Below are 7095 nucleotides of genomic sequence, written 5' to 3'. Positions count from 1 at the left end.
ACCTCCTTTCACACTTACCAGCTCCTTAAGGAGAGGGAGGTTAAAGTCATGGCCTGAGGTATCCCCTTTGGAGGCCACTTGTGATGCAGTGAGAGAGGAGTTCTCCCCTTACTTGGCTACAGAGTGGTATCGGTCAAGAAATTGACCGCAAGGGCGGTAGGGAAATCCCTACGTGTCTTATAACCCTCAAAACGATATCAGCCACCAGGGGCATTTATGACCTGGATAATATATTTTATTGCAAAATTAAAGTGTCTGCATTTAAGGTACGATGCCCCTCCATCCCAATGCCACAGACGTCAAAAGTTCGGCCATTCGTCGAACTATTGCCGAAGGGCGGAGCTCTCCGTTGGGGATCATGACACGGCGTTATGTAATAAAACCCGTGAAGAGCCTGCCTCGTGCGCAAATTGCAAGAGGCCTCACCTAGAGAATTACAAGGAATTACTTATTTTAAGGCACAGCAGGCCCGACAAAAGGGCAACCTAAAGTCCGCTGTCACTAACGGGCGTAGCTGGGCGCGGGTCGCCAGTGGGCTAAAAGCAATTTCCTAACCACAAGTGGCTATGGCGGCGGTGGGAAAGGAGGCGGGACCTCCCACACCGCAAAAGCCCCATCTCACATCGCCGACCAAATATATCAAGGCAGTAAAACCAGTGAAGCCGGAAATAAAGATCGCCCCACAGGGAAAGAATGGAGCTGAGCAATCGGAAAACCCGAAAAGGGTGATTTCTAAGTCTCTACCTGCGGAAAAACCCGCTAAAGCCCCCGAAGTTCCACGCCCATCTAAGGTGGCGACCAAAATCCCCAGCCGCGCCGGCGGCAAAGAGCCTGAGACCGTGTCCTCGAGAGAGAGCACCGAGACCGACTTTTCGTCAAAGGTGTCCATGAAGGGGATTTACTACCCGACATTTTGGCGGTTCTTCCACGACTATTACAAGCGGAATCCATGCGGGACCTCCTCCAGTCCCTAATAGAATTCCTTATGGGCCTACTAACCCGGTGTGATTTGACAAACCGTGCGACTGTTGCACTGAAACGCCCGTTCAGTCGCAGGCTGGATTTTCGAATTTTCAGAATCAAAGTCGGAATCCGACATTAATTTTGAACAACTGTGTTTGGAGGAAGCAGTACGTTCCCCTTTCCGGAGAAAGTCGCATGTACTGGCTGGGGGCATAATTGTGAGAGTTAGGTAAAGAGAATGGTGGGTGATTGATGAGGTGAAGTTAGTAGTCTTCCTTCACTCGGGCTATCTGCTGGGCTCCGTCGGGCCGATTCTCATTCTTTTTTAAAATGTTTTTCTGTATCCTGTATTTCCGTAAACTTATAACACTCGCGAACACGAAACTTTTGATAACAAAGTGTAAGATCCAAACTTCCTTTCCCACCTCAAGAAGGCGAAGAAGATCGTAGATGAACAGCAACGAACCAGGAAGAAAAGCCCAGCAGTCGCTCGACAGAAGAGTGAAGAGGCCTGCACTTTCCCCTGTGATGCCCTATTCAGAGCCACGGGACAATTCAAGTTTACGGTTTGTAAATTATTTCAGCCGGTTTACGGAAAGCCAGGCTAAAGAAGAAAGAATGATGAAGATCGACCCGCTACAACACACCGAAACCGACCCGACCGAATCCAGCCGAGATGAGATAGTGAAGGCAGCTCGAAAGAAGAAAGTTTCCTTATTTTATCTCACCAAACACCCATCGTCCTTTCCTAATACTTACAATTATGTCCCAGCCAGCCCATGCGACTCCCTTTGGAAAGGGGAGCGCATTGCCTCCTCCAAACACTAGGGCCCCCGAAAGGCGTATTCCTGCTTGGCCGGACGGCACTAGCACTGAAAGGTCTTCAGAGGATGGGCACTGAAGTGGAATCACGCCGGGTATACAATGCTCATATGCGCTTAGTCTCCCACGATCAGCTCCGGTCAACAAATTCTCCCTGGAGTAAAGGATCGGGACGCAAATAACAATTCCGTCCATAAATAAAACAAAATAATTATAACCGCCACTAAATAAATAATAACCCACCCGATAAATGAAAGACACAGCAGCAAAGGACATCTGTCCAGGTTCTGCGATTGATAGGGAGATACGAAATTTTTGCTATCCTTGTATTCCGTTCCGTTACTTGACTGATTTGATGAACTTCTATACTTCTTTCTATCCATTCTAATTTCTTAATTTAACATTTTGTTATACCCTACATCTTTCTCTATATGCTTTATGTAGTTTAACCTTTGTCCCCCCTGTAGGAGGATCACTTTAGTCAGTCCCATTATCCAAGTCTCTTCGATGGGACTGTTTGGGCCTTGTGGTCCTCTCAGTACTTTTTCATACGTTCCGATCTTTGTGCTCTTTCTAGTGTTGAAAATGTTTGTGTTATGAGCTTTTTTCTTGGGAGCGTAAAGCGAGTGTATTGATTTTCTTTTTTAATCTTACCTTATCTGTGGTATCTTCTGGTGTAAGGCCGATCTCCTTCAGATCCTCTTATTGCTTTGATCCATCTATATCCTGTCTTGGTGTTTTTCGAGTCGAGATTGTACTGTACTTGATATTTCATGAATTTTGAATCTTGCATACTCGTGAAATGTCCAAAGAATCTTTTTTTTAAAAAAAAAGGTGAGGAACCCCATTTACAGGCGTCTAAGCAGTGTCGGGCTCGCTAACAGGTTCCGCCGGTTATAACCAAGGACGTATGTATACCTGCGCACTACCAACTAAACCTCCCTGGCTTCCCCCCTTCATGGTACGGCTTATAAAAGCATTTCATCAGAAGAAGGGGAAATTGCTCACACACACAATCATAACAAACCAACAGGATGTCTCACACCACACAAACAAAATCCCTGGAAACAATACATACAGCACATCAAATACAAAAACCGACAACAACATTGCAGAAGAACCATGCAGAAAACAGAACGAAGCTTCTGACATCCAAAACACCCACAGGAGTCAAGAGAGAAATCTCAAACAGTCACACCATTTACCAGTGGCCACCATCAGATGCACGAGCAGATTGTCCCCGGCCTCATCGCACCCAGGCCACCCCCACACATACGGGGACCACCCTAGGAACTCAGCCGAGAACTTGTCCGCCCCCGCGCCCTCCGATGCTATTCTCCTCTGCGGGACTCCTCATATAAATGCGCTTCCTCATGACCGTTCTTTCCACAGTCTTCCACTGTGCCTCACTTTGTAATAGGATCCGTAGGGTATCTTCAGGGCGAAACGTGGGTTCACAACTCAGGTTGCCGAGCATCACTCTACGCTCTATGGCGAATCGCGGGCACAGAAAGAATACATGTTGTCCCCAATAAGGCGATGGGTCCACCTACCCTTCGTGGTCCGGTTTCACCCTTCCTGTTATGTTTGTGCGATTTCTTCTTCTAGTTCTTCAACAGAGCGCTTCCTTTCCTCTAATGGAAGTGTCCTCAGTTCCCTAGTTCTGCTACGCCGCATTATCATCAAGTCTACAGGCGGGAATCCAACAATCACCTCAACCGCCTCCCTGGACACCGTTCTATAGGCGGCCGCTACTTTGATGCAACACCTCCTGTGGATGGATTCCAATTTATCCCTGTACTTGGCAAATCTAGCAACGCGCGCCCACAATTGAGCTGCATATAGCAGGGCTGAATAGACCACACCAGTAAGCAGTTTCCTCCTTTGTTGGGTGGGCCTTCTTATACTCGGGAGTAGGCTAGCAATAAGCCTCCTCGTTTGCTCCGCCTTCTCCACAAGCCCGTGATTACTAAACCTTAGTCTGGAGTCAACCCAGATTCCCAAGTATTTTATGGCTACCTGGGACGCAATTTCTCTGCTATCAAGGATAAGACTTAAAGTTGGCCTTCTCCTGGCGGCAGAGATCACTACCATCTCCGTCTTAGGAGCCAACTCTAGTCCTACCCCAGCCATCTACTCACTAATTCTTGTGTAAGACTCAGTTATCTTGCCCACCGCCTTATACCTTGTCTCCGCCTCTACTAGCAACGCTAAATCATCAGCATACCCAAATAATGTAACCAATTGTGGGAGAACAACCCGAAATACTCCATTATAATTCAGTTCCAGAGGGTCGGTCCAATGACCGACTCCTGCGGCACCCCTCTATCGAGATTCTTCTCAACTTGCAGTCTAAAGATCATTATCGTCATCATGCAGTCTAAAGATCATCCGGCCTCCGATGAGGTAATTTCGCACCATCCGTCGCAGGTAATAAGGGACATGTAGGTCCTCCAGTACTCCCATTATTGCTTAGTGGCGGATGCAATTAAACGCGTTTCGTACGTCCAGTGTGAATAGGACGCAGATCCTACCGTCATCTCTCCTCAAGACTTTCCCTGCCAAGTCGCAGACAGCAGCTACGGCTTCGAGGGCGGACTTACCCCTGCGAAATCCTTACTGATTCTCAGAGAACCCGCCCTGCTCTTCCAGTACACCAACTATCCTTTGCTGAAGCAAACGTTCCAGCATCTTCGCTAGCGCATCGATCATCGCTAGCGGCCGGTACGAGGAGGGAAGTGCCAAATCCCTCTCCGGTTTAGGAACTAGTTCAGCCGTTGACGCTTCCATCTGCTAGGAAAAACTGCCTCTTCAAGACAGGCGTTTTATGTATCTAAAAACGCCTCTGGCTCAGCCCGAACGCCACCCTAACAACCGTATTAGGCAGAACATCCAGTCCAGGCGCTTTGGCCCACGGTATCCGTGAAATCGCCGCCTCTAGTTTTGCATCGGTAAACAGCAGTGTAGTCTCAGCCGCGCGCCTCTCACCTCAGGGAGTAGGTTCCACGAGGAGAAGACCCCGTCAACTAAGTTCAGCACTTCTTGCGGACACCTCATAACTGTAACTCTGGGTCTTACTGCTTTCTTCACTAGAACCGCATAGGGTCTCCCCCACGGGTCGGTCTCCACCTCCTCGATTAGTTGAGCCCAACATTTTCTCTTTGACTGTATGATTACCTTAGAAAGCTCTCTCGTGTTTTTCTTGTACAGCTTAGCGTATACGACTCTCACGAAATGCAAGTACGCCCTTGACATAAGCCTCCTAGCCCTGTGGCATTCTTCTCGCTTGCTGGATACATCGGCAGTCCACCAATATGCAGGTGAACAACCCTGCAGACATACTTACGCGGGAGGACTTTGCAGCCTTCTTCAAGAAAATCGACGAGATATGTGGCCTTTCCCTCCACCTTGGAGACTTGACGTACTACACGTAGGTCAAGCCATTCCGTAAAAACACCAGGGTCGAAGTCCCTGGTGCTCCAGCTCGTGAATATAGCTGGTCCATCACCACCAGCTCCGGTGCCAGCGATCGTCATCAAGATTGCTTGATGATCGCTAGCCGTGTAGCCTTCCACACTCTCCAGTCTGCAATGCAAGCTCAGGGGAGGCAAACGTCACGTCGATTATAGAGCCCGAAGGCCCTCTTCGAAATGTATATGCATCGCTAACATTTAGCACTACTAAAACCAGTGCCGCAGTCATGACCATAAGCACCAAACCTTTTGAAATTGCTCTGGCAGATCCCCACTCGTTCGACCTGGCATTAGAATTGCCTGCCACCAGCCTGGTCAAAGTATAGACATGTCCCTCACCATAGTAGTTAAAATTTCTTTATAATACTCCATGCTAATGTTGAGCGAAAGGTAGGCGGAGTAGTAGATCACCCCTCCATCCGCGCCCTTACAAAGCTCCGTTCTAGCCGCACATCACAGGCAAGGAGTCCCGTACAGCACCAGATCGCCGCAGTCCCATCTTCAGACATCAGCTAATCAGGACGCGGTCGAGAAGCGCACGGTTCGGAGACGAACCCACCTTCACCTCATTACTGACTAGTAGGTCCTGTGCCAGCACTGCGTGGTTCACGTTCACCTGCCGTATCCTCATCGACGGGTTGAAGTGTGTCCAGTCCTCCCTTGGCTTCTACTACGTCTCTCCATATTAGTCTCTGCATGGCATGCTGCCGCTCCGGACGGTGTCCCTCTAAGCCACACCTGACGCATTTTGCAGTATTCCTACACTTCGCAGCACAGTACCCCTCACCACTGCAGTTGAAGCAGGCAGCCGACCTATCAGCACCTTTGCAATTTCTGGCTGTATTACCGTACTCCAATCATCAATAACATCTCGAGCACTTATTCAAAATTTAAGGAGTACCCAGCGCGGAGCTTTAATTGTGTGCACAGGTGTTTTTAAAACAATCTCCTATGAGGCTACCACCGTATTGGGAAAGGCTCTCCCAATCGATTTAGTGGTGAAAGTTCGGACTGCCATGTAGAAATTGCGAAGAGGCAGGGAGACCGAAGTATTTGGGATGCGGTTTCGAGCCGGGCCTATACCGGAGTGAAACGGTGATCTCAATGCACCGGTTTTAAATTTCGAACAGTTGCCCATCTCCCGCCTGCAGAGAAGACTTTGCAGCCTCGCGATAGAAGTATGGCAACAAGAATGACACGCCTCGACTAAGGGAAGATCCTTGTATAAGTTTATACAGGATTTGGAGGGATGGTATGCCTCTCCTTCATTTTTAAGGGCAACGGGAGCCCGAGTGCTCTCCAACCATGTAAATTTAAACCAGTATTTGTTTCGGTTCCAGTTGGCACATGATGTACAACTGCCCAGCTCTTAGGGGGGGCCAGAGTTATAGTCAAATAAAATTTTTATTAATGAAATATTTGAATCTTAGAAGAGGAAGGCACATTGGGTCAAATCAGACTTCATTTCCTTTTGTTTTTTTATCTTTTTTTTTAACTTAAATATATTGATTTATTAATAATCATTAACCTGTGATTGTAAACAAAAACAATTACAATAAATAATAATTCTATAATTAAAAAAATATGAAAAAAAATAATAAAAAAATACTTTATTAAAGAATCAGAGGGTCATAGCTCACTTTCAAATGAAATAAGTTTAAATGAATGCAGCAAAAAATGTGTATATTAATTTAACTGGTGTACAAAGAAGTCATGTGATGTCCACATCAGATTTTTATGATATGATATTTTGTTCTATCTAGCTTTTCTACAAGTTTAACTAATGCAAAAGTATGTTTTTTTATCATACTGTGACAGTGAAGGTGTAAATTTATAA

Source organism: Lycorma delicatula, chromosome 4 (genome assembly GCF_047948215.1).
Source record: "Lycorma delicatula isolate Av1 chromosome 4, ASM4794821v1, whole genome shotgun sequence".
Classification (NCBI taxonomy): Eukaryota; Metazoa; Arthropoda; class Insecta; order Hemiptera; family Fulgoridae; genus Lycorma; species Lycorma delicatula.
Note: the sequence above shows the minus strand (reverse complement) of the source record.